The sequence below is a fragment of the Scylla paramamosain genome, chromosome 10 (genome assembly GCF_035594125.1).
Source record: "Scylla paramamosain isolate STU-SP2022 chromosome 10, ASM3559412v1, whole genome shotgun sequence".
Lineage (NCBI taxonomy): Eukaryota > Metazoa > Arthropoda > Malacostraca > Decapoda > Portunidae > Scylla > Scylla paramamosain.
This window is the reverse complement of record NC_087160.1, coordinates 24,634,432-24,649,816: the sequence shown is the minus strand read 5'-3', so window position 1 is coordinate 24,649,816 and position 15,385 is coordinate 24,634,432. Positions and strand designations below refer to the sequence as shown.

General features: G+C 47.0%; 1 protein-coding gene across 1 annotated transcript in view; it reads left to right on the top strand.

Annotated features, from left to right (window-relative positions):
- The window catches only part of LOC135104413 (myb-like protein V), a 96,444-nt gene that overhangs the window by 35,776 nt on the left and 45,283 nt on the right, over window positions 1–15,385 (top strand). The gene's annotated exons all lie outside the window — the stretch shown is intronic.

The window sequence follows — 15,385 nt, the reverse complement described above, 5'->3', positions numbered from 1 at the left end:
AGTATGAAACCGGTAAAGCTTGCTGATGGCTCACTGGTAATCGGTGACCTTGGAATTGTTTTTTGAAAAATTCTGTCAGTTGTATTTGCACAAAACTTATTTCCATTATTATACTGAACAACCTCTGTGGACTCTCTCCTGACGAGCATGTAAACTAGCGTCTTCCAAATAGGGATGAACGTGTGTGGTCCTTCAGATTGTAGAAGATCGGTGACATGCGCTTTTTGTTGCCGTTGCTCGCCTGGCCATCACTAAGGTGTGGCAGCACAATGACCTTATGCCACGAGTACATGGCGATTATTACTTCTTTGACCCGCTGTATAAAGCCAGATCATTCAACCCTAAGAATTCAACAAGAGCGGGATGTTGCTTATAACCGTGACAATAAGGTTCAAGAGGTGGCTTCAAACACTCCTGTGGGTATATACGCTCACTCGAAGGCAGGAACCCCATGCTTTAAGTAATGGCACTGCATGACCTAAGTATTCAAGACGTCTGATGATTAGTGACCATTAGGGTTGTAAAAACGAGGAAAACGGAGGCTTCTTCACCCGGAGCCCAGCGTGGAGGGATCAGCGGTGCTTCTTCCTCCTCTTTTCCCAGTGCTTTCAACATCCTCTGCGCTCTACTCCCTCTTCTGTGATCATGACTCCTCAGGGATACGTATATTAGCGCCCAGAGAACTCACTCCAACGAGGAATTTAAAGTAGTATTAATAGTAGTAGTAGTAGTAGAAGTAGTAGTAGTAGTAGTAGTAGTAGTAGTAGTAGTAATGTAATAGTGGTAGTAGAAGAGGCAGTGCGTTGTAATAATGATGAAAAAGAGCAACATTGGCGGCATAATTCAATAGTGAGATGAAAGAAGAGTAGAGAGGAAGATGAAATTCCCTTTTTTTGTTGCATTTAGAAAGTAATGTTTCCTAAGAGGTAGCCTGATGGAAAGGCAATTCATGCGCTCCCAATATGAGGTGAGAAGAAATAATTATTGAGAAAAACTCGCGAAGGATAAAACTTGAGAGAAGCTTGATATAGAGTTACAAATTTCATTGGATAAAATTTCCCTCTTCACAATGAGGTACTTAGAGGGAAAGAAAAGCGAGTATTTCAGCGGTGAGGCGCTGTGGAGGGGTCTATATACCTATAGAGAGGGGCAGTGAGTGGTGTGTGTATATATATATATATATATATATATATATATATATATATATATATATATATATATATATATATATATATATATATATATATATATATATACGAGTATATATATATATATATATATATATATATATATATATATATATATATATATATATATATATATATATATATATATATATATATATATATATATATATATATATATATATATATATTATAATTTTTTTTTATACGTTGGAGGGGCACCGGCCAAGGGCAACAAAAAAAAAAAAAAAAAACATTGAGGTGCCAGTCCACAAACAGTTGCCCTTGAAATATGACTCCTGTGGTGGATGTCATGATTAACACTAGCAAGCAACGATAGCGTAGGAAGACTAATAAAAGAGCGATGTCTGCGTTGCGTGAGGTCCTGTTCTCTTTGTGTAGTCAAGATAAAGCGCGCGGCGGACAGCGTGATCCCGACATCAATAACACCACTAAAATAACCCTTGTGTGCACGACAAGAAATAGAGACCACACGATGAATGTGTCGCCCGCCACCGCACGCTGGTTTAGAAGTGAGAGGGAAGGAAGCGAAGTCGGGAATGAAATGAGTGGCAAGGAGACGGTGGCAAGGAAGGAGCTTAGTCTGAAGTAATTTTGCCTCTGGCGGGTCGGGTTAAGTTACTACACCTACTTCATGGGGGTGATGCAAGTTACTTCAAATTAGTTAGCATTAGGAAAGGTCAGGCTGCCATCAGGGCCGCGGTGTCTTCCTGGAGAGCAGGGGCGGCTGCGCTGGGCTGCTCTGGGACAAGTGGTGGTGTGGGGAGCTACAACAGGTGGGCCAAGTGAGCTATGTAGGGGTGTGTGGATCGAGGTGCTGGGTGAACTGAAGGCAAGACTAGGGTGTGGAGGAAAGGCCAGGATCAGTAGTTAGTTTATGATCGATTTAGTTTCTACTTTCTACTTTTCTTTGAGTCACTGTGTTCCTGAGTTGGATGCGTGCATGAAAGAGAGAGAGAGAGAGAGAGAGAGAGAGAGAGAGAGAGAGAGAGAGAGAGAGAGAGAGAGAGAGAGAGAGAGAGAGAGAGAGAGAGAGAGAGAGAGAGAGAGAGAGAGAGAGTTTGTTGCTTTAGTGTTGAATGAGTGACACAATTCCTGACCTCCTCTCTCAGCACCTCTGTCCCTCTCCCCATCGTCCCCCTGCAGCATCTTGTCCCCAGCCACCCATTACAGCGGAGCGCCTCACCTGCCTCTGCCCAGCGGTTCACTCTCACTCTGTTTTGCAAGTGTGCTTACGGTCGTGGTTAATTCAGCTGGTACAGGAACAGGCAAAGAGTCAATTAAATAAAGAAACGAACAAATGTACCGTTATTGGAATAGACTGATGCGTAGGTAGACTGGTGAATTATTAGATACGGTAGTAATTCAATAGGCAGAAACAAATACATACGTACGTACTACACACATGCATGCACACATACATATATACGTTCTACATTCATGCGTGCAAACAGAAAGACAGGTTTACACACACACACACACACACACACACACACACACACACACACACACACACTCCTGGCGGGACGAGTTGAGACCCAAGGCTGGCGTGGAGTGGCGGAGTGGTGGAGTGGCAGAGTGAGGGCGGCAGTTTATGGTGGAGTGAGAGGGGACAAGCGGCAGGTTTTGGTGGAGTGTGGGGAGCACGGGGTCCACGGCGGGCGGCGCAGGGAGGGATGGCAGCCCAGCGGCAGGGCTCCCCCGGGGCAGACTCATATTAATCATATCCCGCCCCCGGCACAGCCCCGCCTCCCGGGAGACTCACGTTTCCATGGAGACGAGGAGGTAGCTAATAGGAACTCAAATTGCCGGCATTATCGCTTGAAAATGCCAGGAAAATATGAAACTGTGAAATGGGTTTAATTGTCAAGGGAATGGAAACCGGGCTTGATGTAGGCTGGTTGTAAGAAGTGAGTCCCGAGGTGGTGAGGGGGAGGGGGCGTGCTCTGCCTGCCTGCCCTGGGAACGATACATATTTATCTGGTCGGAGTTTGATGTATTCTTTCATTGTTTGTCAGAAAGCTCGGGTTCGTTTTCACCCAGAGAACGACAGCAGATTGAAAGGATGACGTACTTCAGGCGTACATCAATGATGCACAGCAGTTATAATCCTGAATACATTCAAGAAAGCGAGTTTGCTCTAATATTATAAAGGTGCGTTTGTACCGCGGCGCATAGGGCGGCACACGGTATATGTGTGTGTGTGTGTGTGTGTGTATGTGTGTGTGTGTGTGTGTGTGTGTGTGTGTTGTGTGTATGAATGTGTGTGTGTGTGTGTGTGTGTGTGTGTGTGTGTGTGTGTGTGTGTGTGTAAGTGTGTGTGGTGTGTATGAATATGTGTGTGTGTGTGTGTGTGTGTGTGTGTGTGTGTGTGTGTGTGTGTGTGTGTGTGTGTGTGTGGGCGCAGGCATCGTGCCTCAGCCACTCTGAAGGCTTACCCAGGGCGGCCAACGCTCCCAGCCCCACACACCCTTTCAAAGTTTGATAACATGTTGAGCGCTGTAAGTAGACGAAGAGAGCGCCGTATGAATAGAATTTGCATCCACGATGAAGGAATTAGTGATGGAATGTGATGACTCGCGAGCGGCGCCCACCTCGCCTGTTTCTGGCTGGAGCAGCGTCTGGAGTGAAATCCATGTGCGGAGGCTGATGACGTCTGCTTTACCGAACCCTTGTTCCTGGTTCCTAAGAACTGTGTCAGCAGTCACGTGCTGGCCGCCCCGCACTCCTTAGGATTTGTTTATCAGACGGGTTCAGTACGACACACACACACACACACACACACTCACACACACACACACACTCACACACACACACACACACACACACACTCTCTCTCTCTCTCTCTCTCTCTCTCTCTCTCTCTCTCTCTCTCTCTCTCTCTCTCTCTCTCTCTCTCTCTCTCTCTCTCATACACAGTGACGGATATAACATTTAGGTGTACCAATAAGTTTAGGGTGACGTAATCCTGAGCGGTAATAATATGCATAACACAACACCAGTCAATGACCAACCCACACACCCTAAGTTTGTACACAAGTTCACAACCACTGCAGTTCGTTCACCACACTACAATGAAGGCTGCTCTGACACGCCCCTGACCGTCTGGGTTGAGATAGATACTAGGACGGGTCTCTTTGTTTGTGGTGGCGAGGCTGGGCGGCCTCGTGGGGCTGCGTCCTGCCCTGCGTTGGGAACACAGCTGTGGCGCCGACACTGACTAATTGATGATATGATATGCATACTGATTGTGGTGTTGTGAGGGATATTAATTAGGATGACCAGTGACCACATAGAGCTGGACGATGGCTCTTCTCCAGTTACAGTGAATGCAATTGTCAGAGGACGCACGCCTCTCCCTGTCACACTGATGCTTGCTTTGTACGTGTTGGTATCTGTTTCCTTATTTACAGTTACAAATGGAGGCGGTGCTTTGGTTACCTGCAAGTAAGAAAAACGTGTATAGTTCATGAGTTGTGCCGCTGCTTACCACGTCAAGCAACTGAGGTCATTGAAGGAAGGAAGACAAAGGAATGTGATGTTTTGATTTCGAGTTGGCCAGATGAAGATTATAAGGCTTGGTTTTGCATTTAAAATATGGACGTAAAAGTCACAATAAGGACAGAATGCTGAGTAGTGAGGACGCAGGGAGCTGAGGGGAGCAGAGCGCGCGGAACTAGCAAGTACGGAAGACCAGCAACAGTGAAGGCAACCGTAGAAGATAGGGAAGAGATGCAGGACTGCGGCAGAGTATGAGAAATAGGAGACAGTTAATTAAAGGAGGGGAGTCTTGACGCATATCCTTTAATTCCACCTCGTTTGCAATAGCGGTGTGTGGGCGGGGCTTGGCGGCACGTGAAGGGCGGGCTGGTGTAGGGGACGTCTAATAATGGATCATCATCTTTGTGGGGGGGAAAAATTAATAAATACCTGACATCATGATCATTTACGTTTATTAGCTGCACAGGTTGATAGATCCTTAAGTGAAGCCTGAATGCCACTTCTTTGCTTTCCCTTTTATCTGCCTCCTTTTCCTCCTGCATCCAAGCTTCTTCCAAATATCTCTCCGCCTCTCCCTCCCGCCTCCTCCTCCCGCCCATCACTCACGCCTCCCTCTCCCGTGCTTCACTGCCGAGCTTCATAGAATTAGGCGAGACAATTTATGGCGTGCATTTTACACTTTTTTTTCCTAACCTGGTAGTAATTTTAGGGACGTGTGTGTATGTGTGTGTGTGTGTGTGTGTGTGTGTGTGTGTGTGTGTGTGTGTGTGTAGCGTCCACCATGCATGCACACCCGCAGGACCTCACGCCAGGAAAAGAAATTCGTACAACAGGTTAAACAATACGAGGATAACAATAATATAATAATGACAATCCAAGGAAACATTTCCCGGCGGCGGCGGCGGCGGAGGAGGAGGAGGCGAGGGCTGCGGAGAGAAGAGGGCATTGTGGGCTGGACATAATGGCGGTCCTCCTTCACTGCCGTGGACAAGGAAGAACACACAATTAACAGAAAAGTTCCCCTTAATTAGTATTGATCTGCACCACTTCCAGAAGAGTTTGCCGAGCGCGTCTTCCCCCTCACTAACCAACCAACCCTCCTTCTCCCTCTCCTCCTATTCCTCCACCACCTCCTCCTCCTCCTCTTCCTCCTCTTCCACCTCACCTCCCTGCTTCCCTCCACCCCAGCCACAAGTCGGGTTTTGTCAGCGAAATTCCCCAAAGTAAAATGTCGGGAGATTAGCCGTGGTTTACAGTCGCAATAATGTATTCACAAATGGCTCTCTAGGGCTCACCCAAATAGTCATACTCACAACTTAGAGGAGAAAACTCGATATGGGATAACTTTGTAAATTGGAGCATAGTCAGGATGTAAGATATTACTGGGCTGGGGAAAGGAAAGGGAGCTAGGCAGGCAGGCAGGCAGGCAGGCACGCAGGCACGCAGGCAGGCAGGCAGGCAGACAACTAGGTACGTAGGTAGATTTGGCAGGCAACTTTTAAAGGTACGCAGGCAGGCTGTCAGATAGATCAGCTTCTATGCAGGCAGGCAGGCAAGAAGGAAGGAAAGAAGGAAGGAAGGGGCGTGGATAGGTAGGTAGATTGGTAGCTAAGTAACTAGTCATGCAGGGAAGGGAATAAACAAGTAAAGAGAAAACTAACTAGGCAGGCAGGTTGTAGGATACGGAAAATTACTATGCAGACTGGCAGGGAAGCAGATTAAAAGGAAAGAAGAAAGCAGTAAAGGGAGGAAGGAAGGAAGAAAGGAGGACAACTAGGCAGACAAGCCCTTCCTGAAAGAAGACAGGCAAAAAGACAGGTAAATAGGTATGTGTGTAGGCAGGCAGGCAGGTAATGAGGCAGGGAGACAAGGAGGGAGACACATCTAAGGCGACTTGTGTTGAGTTGTGATGCAGAGGTGGTGGTGTTGCGAGGGATAAGAGGTGTATTTTTTGTGGCGTTGTTAGTGATGGTGATGGTGGTCAATTCTGCATCATGATGGTGGTGATGTTTGTGGTTATTACAGTAGTTGGGGTGGTGGTGGCGGTGGGGATTGCTGTAGCGTAGTGATCATGGTGTTTACAGTTAGTACATTTAACTTTTCAGTTAATAAACAAATTACTATACATTGCTTTCATTTCGTCTCTACATTGTGCCTTTTCCATCGATGGGCAAGAAATACTTTTTAAACTATTGCTTAAAGCTTGAAATCACGCTTAAAAACACCTATTATTCTCACTAAACCTTGTTCAAAGTAGGAAAGACGAGACGCCAAAATGCTCGAGAATCCAGTCCGTTGTACATTTGTTATAGTCAGAAACAGAGTTACCCACCTACTCGTGACTCTGTATTAAAGTCTCTCTTCTTCTGCAGATTAGGTGCTCGCCAGGAAGCTATAGTAAACTCCAAGTGGCTTTTAATACTGTATTGATCTTTAAGTGCAGGTATATACAAACAAGCCAAGTATCAGCTTGGAATACCCGCGAGCCTTCTCCGCCCGTCTCACCCAGTATAATATTTCCTACCCTACCTGTTCCTAACACGTTATCTTAGTGTTAGTGGAGTGTGGCTCCTCCTTCTCCTCGCATCAAGAGTACAGGCAGGGCGTGTGTTTGGCTGAGGCTGGGGTGTGTATCGACCACCACCCACAAACGGAAATTAACTGCAGTACATTTTCCATTACAACATGCAACGCGATTAATAATAAATGTTTCCGTCAATATTTCAGTAACTCCAAATACATGGTGGAAGTTAGATGATGTTGGTGCGGGGACACTAATTTTCCTGGTAAACTGAATGTTCTTTTTTTTTTTTTTAAGATATACACATTCCTTCTATGCTTGAAAACTCCTTAAAGTACCCATCTTTATTTATTTATTTATCTATTTATTATTATTATTTTTAGCTGTCAATACAAGCATAGTTGAATCCTGAACGATAAATCTTACTCATCATTTTCTCCTGTATATATTAAAATTTTCCTGCAAAACATTACTGGTGATTCGTGCAAAGAGAGTGACTGACTGACTGACTGACTGACTGACTGGGCCTCGTGCACCACCATACCAGGGGCGGGATGTGTAAGGTCTGATACAGTGCCGTCTGTCTTTGTTTGGCACCATGCTGCTGCTCCGTCAGGTGGCAGCACCGGCGCCCCATCACTCACACACTTAAAACTCTCTTAGGCCCTTTGCTGCTACTGTTCCTCCTTCATCTCTTCCTCCTTCTCCTCTTTCTTCTCTTCCTTCTCATTGTTACACCATGTCACCTTATTGCAGAGCCGAAAACTAATCAATCATTTAATTAGTCAATGAAATCAGTCAATAGTATTAATATGTTTACCTACGTATTCCTACTTACACTTCTTTATCCACATCTTCCTCCTCCTCCTCCTCCTCCTCCTCCTCCTCCTCCTCCTCCTCCTCCTCCTCCTCCTCCTTCTCCTCTTCCTCCTCCTCCTCCTTCTTATCCTCCTCCTCTTCCTTCTCCGTTTTCTATTCATAAGCATTACCTACCCATGACGAAAGGATTGTTGTATTTCATTAACCTCTCTCTCTCTCTCTCTCTCTCTCTCTCTCTCTCTCTCTCTCTCTCTCTCTCTCTCTCTCTCTCTCTCTCTCTCTCTCGTCTCGTCTCGTCTCGTCTCGTCTCGTCTCTCGTCTTGTCTCGTCTCTCGTCTCGTCTCGCGCTGCATCCTTTTCTCGTCAACACTGGCGGCGCTCCCCGATGCCTCAGTCACGTCAAGATGCGTCCTGAGTGTTGTCGAGTCGTTTGTCGCCTTGTGGGTTGAGTGCCTCTGGTGATCGTCTTCTCTCAACATTAGGTCAGTGTGAGGGTCAATGGTCTCGCTTCCCACACCTCCTTCTCCTCCTCCTCCTCCTCCTCCTCCTCCTCCTCCTCCTGCACGATTCTTTTTTCTCCCTTTTTTTCCCGTCTTTTTCTCTTTTATTTTTCTCTGTCATTCTTTCTTTCTTCTTGTTTCATTTTGTTTTCTTGGTTTATTTCGTTTTCTCATTTTTTTTACACGCTGTATTTTGTGTATCTTTTGTTTCCTTTTTCGTTTTCACAATGGTCTTTTCCTGCGGTCTTTTCTCTAATTGCCTTGTCCTATTTTATTTTGTTTTGTTTTTTATGTCTTGTAAAGAATTTGATTTTTCATTGTTTCTTGGTGTTTTCTTGTTTTCTTCTCATTTAGCCTTGAATCGTAACAGTCTTTTCTCTAATATCGTTTGCTCCTGTTTTTCATCCGCGATTCTTGGCTCTCTTGTTTTCCCGGCTGCTCCTCCGCCCTTTATAGCACCTCGTGGAGCCCCATCCCCCCTGCTGCCAGCACTGCCCCTCTGCTTAGAATGGCCCTGCCACTCCTACTCCTGCTGGCCTTGGCGCGATGTTGGGAGGGGTGGCGGCTGGCCTCTACAGCACCTGAGGGGCCCGTCGACCAATATGAGTCGGTAAGCGGGCAGGGGCTCACTGCACTCCGGAGACGCCCGTCACACTCTTAATTTACCTGCCCACCCGCTAAGACGAATGAAGGTTGTGGGGAGGCGGGCCAGAAGTAGGGGTTTTCCTTGTCGTGGCGGGAGGAGAAGCTTCATTCCTCCTGTTTGAAGGTTTCTCCTAAGCTACAATCACGATAGGTTCTTGTTAATAAGTCGTATTGTTGGCTTGTCGTTGGCAGCACCGCCGCCACACCTCGCCTAGTTCGTCTAGTGAACTGAACACTGGCTCGGCCGTTCCCTAGAGTTGTTTTGGTGTGTCTGCCTCCTTGTGTTTCGCTCTCAGGAGTGTACGGTGACCTCATGCATTTATTTCTCCTTCAGCTGCCGGGATCTGAGGAAAGACAACCTAGAATGACGCTTTATTTACGTGGCGCGGCATGGGGATGGCGTTTACTGTCACGGCTGTGTTGTGGAAGCTTGGGAGTGGATTTTTCTTTGATGAGGACTTGCATTTGACTCTATGTCGGTGTTAAGATGATCGTGGTGATTGTGGCAGGTTTTTCGTATATACCATATAATTTTTTCTTTGCATATCGTGTTTTTGTAAATTAAACAGGTTGTGAGATATGTCATATGCTGTCTTCCGTGATCACTGGTACTGTTGTTGCTATAGATGATGACAGAAAGGTTGACGACCAGTAGAGATGATGACAGAGAGGTATGCCCGAAGGGAAGAATGAGAGGAAGACTGAAGAGGAAGAGGAGAATGAGGAGGAGGAAGAAAGATAATATATGACGGAAAACGAGGCTTCTATGCGGGTGACGAGAAAGAGAAAGATGGCCGCCTGATGTAAATAGAGGGATGTAGGGATACCTGGACACAGAGGTGGAGTCCCTCTCGGGCCCGCGGTGGCCAGCTCGGGGCAGACACCACCACCACCACCACCACCACTATCACCACCACCACCACTACCACTACTACTCCTGCCACTATTACCACCACCTGGGATGTGATGTGTGGCGGCACCCTTGACACAGGACGGTGGCATGGCGCAGTACTGGCGCCCCACAGGCCATACGGCACCACACTTACCAATGCGTCCCCTGAGGTGATGGTCTCCCGGAGCCGCACGACCGCCGCCCCACACTTGATTGAATAGAGGCAGACTGATGGAGTCCCGGAGGTCAGGAGGGGCCGGCGCCGTACTTTGAAATGTAAATATAAAGCCGAGGGAGCCGGACAACAACCACCTGCTCAGCCCGGATCCCTGAATTAGTGATACAACAGGGAAGGCCTCTCTGCCCTGCCGCTGCTCCTGCTGCTGCTGCTACTGGTGGTGCGTCTGTCAATGCTTTTGTTCCTCTACCCGCCTCGCCCTCACCCTCACCCTCCCGACACCTCTCAGCCACATAGACGCGTGCCCGGCGCTCCCCGCTCCCATCCCCGTCACCCGTCAGGTTTTCTGTCTAGTTGAGGGGCGGGAGTGTGTGCGCGGCCGTCAGGTGGTGCTGCGTGGGGCCGTGTGTGCCGCGCAAAACTGTACCTCGCCCCAAAAAGTGGACGCTTAGCCCATATTGTGCGCTGGACGACTGTGCCTTCCGCCGCCGCCACCATGAGTGCCACCACTACCACCGCCACCACCACCACCACCACCACCACCACCACCACCACCACCACCACTACCACCGCCACCACCACCACCACCACCACCATCCCAAACCTGCCAGGAGACTATTGCGTTGCTGAGGCGTACGACCCCAGAGAGAGAGAGAGAGAGAGAGAGAGAGAGAGAGAGAGAGAGAGAGAGAGAGAGAGAGAGAGAGAGAGAGAGATTGTGGACGAGTACGTATTGAAGTAGGCGGCAAGGCATCCATGACCATACATGCAAACATACACAGTCAAACAACCACGGAGAAAGCACACATCTAAGACAACAATTTATCAAGTTATGGAGCCACAAAAGCAAAAAAATGCATCTAAATACTGCACGACAGACAGACAGGCAGATAATCGGACAGACACACAGACAGACAGACAGACAAACAGACAGAAGGAGACCAACAAAGGAGAACACTCGTGGCACCTCTTAGGACCCCCGCCTCCCATCTCTCTCCTCTCCCTTTCCGTCCTCTCCCTCCCCGCCAGCCGAGGGACAAGTTAAATTTAACACGAAATTCAAATTTAGGAGTGGAGTGGGCGGGTCGCTCCCTCCCTCCCTCCCTCACCTAGCAGCAGCAGCAGCAGCAGCAGCAGCAGCACAGCAGGAACAGGAGTAGAAGCAGGAACCTCACAGTGCCGTTACTTCGCCGTCACGTAACCAAAGAGACGCTTCATTGTTTACTTCGAGAGCCCTTCCATCCAGGAGTCTTTTCAGTCATGACATGTCGCCTCATTTCACACATCTCTCACAAGCTATTGCTCTTCATAAATCATCCGCCCTTTATCACTATTTTCGCATGATGCCAGCCTCATCCTTTTGAGTCTGGCAAACCTCGTAGTGCGTCACGGCAGCCTAGTAGGGTGGCGGGGGTAGCGAGGCCGGGAGGAGGTCGTGCATGGTGAAAATGGGCTGCTTGGTGGACGCGTGTGGTCTGCTGGGAGGTGGCTGATGGCTGGCCTGGGTGTGGTTGGTGGTGCGAAAGGTGTGGTGGATGAAGGACAGGTGTGGTGTTGGGGTGGGAGGAGTGAGAGCTGTGTGGTGAGTGAGGAAGAGGTCTGGTAGGTGAAGTTAGGTGCGGTAGTGGAAGGGAGTGTGATGGATGACGGAGAGGTGTGGTGGGTGAAAGGAGTGCAGTGGGTGATGGAGACAAAAGAAAAGGGGGTGTTAGAGAAGAGGAAGAGAGAGGAAGAGACAATAATAGGATACTGTCACACATCATTAGAGGAACTGCGTACATGTATATCCCTCCAACACACACACACACACACACACACACACACACACCCCGCACGTGCAGTTCCCACCACATCATATTAGCACAGGAGAATAAAAGAACGTAAGAGTATATGCGAATATGAATGCAAGTTAAAACTCCTCGCGTAACTTTCCCTCGGCGTGCTTGGTGATCCCGCGGCTGAGATTCCGGGAGAAAGAGAGAGAAAGAAAAAAAAATATATGGTGCTGCAATTAGTCACTTTACATCCTCCTTGTCCATCAGTCTCTTTGCCCTCAAACACTGAATATAAAACGATGATATTTTTTTAGTAATTACGTCCTCACACCTTGAACCGTATTGATAAAAGGTATTTTAATCACCAGTTTTATAATTCTACACCTTTAAAGAGAAAAAGGAAAGATCACATACTTACTATATATACACCGAGGGAAGAAAGAATATAGTTAAGTGAAGAATGCAGTGCTAGTGTCGTTTCTGTAAAGCTTCGCCGCCGCCTCCGTCAAGAAAAACCCTACTAAGAATATCTTCTATATTTACACCTAATGAAGGGAGAATAAATTGAGTAAAACAACCCGTGTCGTTTGTGTAGTCTCGCCGCCGCCTCCGTCAAGAACAAGTACCTTCCGCTTCCTCGCCTGAGCCTCTGTCATTTGTCTCCGCCGCGAGCCTCCGCCATGGAGTCGCGGGATGGTCTAATTTTAAAGTAAAGCTGAAAGCATATCGCGGCTCCACCTCCGTACGCCGCCTGATAATAATGTATGACCCTGAAATATCGACACGAATCCCACAAACAGCGTCGACTAAACAACGTTCAGTCTCTTTCATTTTCACCTCTCTCTCTCTCTCTCTCTCTCTCTCTCTCTCTCTCTCTCTCTCTCTCTCTCTCTCTCTCTCTCTCTCTCTCTCTCTCTCTCTCTCTCTCTTTCTCTTATACTCCTTTCTTTCTCCTCCCTCGCCCCTACTTCCGTGCTTCCCTCTTTGAATGCATTTTCGTTTTACATTGCCTTCCTTCCCTTCTGCTTTTCCCCTCTCCTTCCCCTCCCCGGCCTGAAGGGAAGAAGGCAACTCAGCAGCACCACCACCACCACTGCCACTACCACCACCACCGGTAGTAACATTGGGTTGAGCAGGAATGGGTTTAAGTAAGTTTAGGTGAGGTTTTCCCGTACTAGAAAATAATACATAGTAGAGCGTACTCCGTGAGACTGGGAGAAGCAGGACTGCTGCCGGTATGAATTAATTGTCTGACGTTGAGAAAGAGAGAGAGAGAGAGAGAGAGAGAGAGAGAGAGAGAGAGAGAGAGAGAGAGAGAGAGAGAGAGAGAGAGAGAGAGAGAGAGAGAGAGAGAGAGAGAGAGAGAGAGAGAGAGAGAGATACACACAATCTCTCTCTCTCTCTCTCTCTCTCTCTCTCTCTCTCTCTCTCTCTCTCTCTCACACACACACACACACACACACACACACACACCAAACCTTCTCTTCCCCACGGGCCTCCACAGACAAGACTTATTATATTCCTTTTCTGCCACACACTTATTTAAGACTCACACAATTATTATGAATACGTTACTGGAAGTCCTTGGGCCAGAGAACTTCCTTCTTGTACATCCCCACGGAGCTGATGGACCCCCGAGTCATGAGCACAAGGAGAATGGCTCTGCATATTATAACACCCTCTTTAATTCTTTCAGTGCTGGTCAGTTTACCCATAATCACATACGAGTTTACCTATTTTTAGATGCATCACTGTACTACAGGCTCTTGTTCGTTACCCTAGAAGAGACGCAATTAATCTCTTCTCAGTAGCTTGGAGGAAACACATCCTTCTCTGCTCTGTAGCCTAGAGGTGACACAACCTTCTCTTCCCTGTAGCCTAGGGAATATGCAACCTTGTCTTCTCTGTAGCGTAGAGGAGATACAACTTTCTCTTCTCTGTAGCCTAGAGGAGACACAACCTTCTCTGCTCTTTGCATCCTATAGGAAACACAACCTTCTCTTCTCTGTAGCCTGAAGGAGACACAATTTTCTCTTTGCAGCCTAGAGAAGACAATTAAAAACCTCTCCTCTTGTTTTTTTTTTTTTTTCCCACGTATGCAACTTTCTATTTTCTCCAGTCCTCTCATTATAAGCAAATGATGGCCATAGCAGTGAAATGGAATTACGTAAGAGAACCGTGGACATACAGAGTTACTGTACGTGTGTTTGAGTTATCTCCATTAAGGTCTTATGGCGGCGGATAGGGTAATGAGACACTGCTGCCTCCTCCGCTGAGAAATTGCCGCGAGCCAACATCTAACTCACAGCCTTCGGGTCCTGACTCGAGTATTGTAGTAGAGAAACACTTAGATTCCCATTTCTCTCCTTAACAAGATGGAGTTGAAGCAGTTAAGTACGATTACCCGTGTATAAAAGCCAAGTCAATATCACTGAGCAGAATCCATCTTCTATTTTGATAAGTTGCATCATGAGTACGTACATTTATGGTATGATGTAACTTGTCTAACCTAACCTAAACTAACCTATTCACACTCAACCTAATCTAACCTAACCTACCCTAACCTGATTTAACGTTCTATTCTAACTCTCTCTCTCTCTCTCTCTCTCTCTCTCTCTCTCTCTCTCTCTCTCTCTCTCTCTCTCTCTCTCTCAGCAAACTCCCTCAAAACTCACCACATTTATACATTCATGCATTATCCGATCAGAATTTCTCTCCCTTGGAACGTAACATTGCGCAACTAAAACCTGCTTGTGTATGCGATTCCCTTACAGCTGCATAATTCGCGAGCATTTTCACACCTCGCCCTCGGATCTCGCCTTAAGCTGCTGTTTTTCGGGTCTAGAATGCCAAGTTACGTGTGTTTATCCTCTTTATTTTATCCCTCTTTTTTTTTTTTTTCCTTCTCTCTCTTTCATCTCAATTTCTCACTTTCTCTCGTTGACCTGAATACTTGAGGTGAGTTTATTAATTATGCAAGGAGCTCCTCACTCTTTTCTGTCGGTATTACAAAATGTAATTCGTGATACAGGTAGAGCTCATCCGCTCAGGTAATATTACTACTAATACTACTACTACTACTACTACTGTTTATTGTTCCTTTTTTTTTTTTTTTTATTTTGGTCTGCAGGTATTTTAGTTTCCCACGTGAATTTACTTGATTGTGCCCCGTGTTATTTACCTGTATAAGTAGTTGAAATATGTGTACTACTAGTGTGTGTGTGTGTGTGTGTGTGTGTGTGTGTGTGTGTGTGTGTGTGTGTGTGTGTGTGTGTTGCAGAGTCACTCTTCACTCTGGCCTGCCTAAACGCTCCTCCCTCCCAGTCCGCCTCAAGGGTATTGCCCCGCC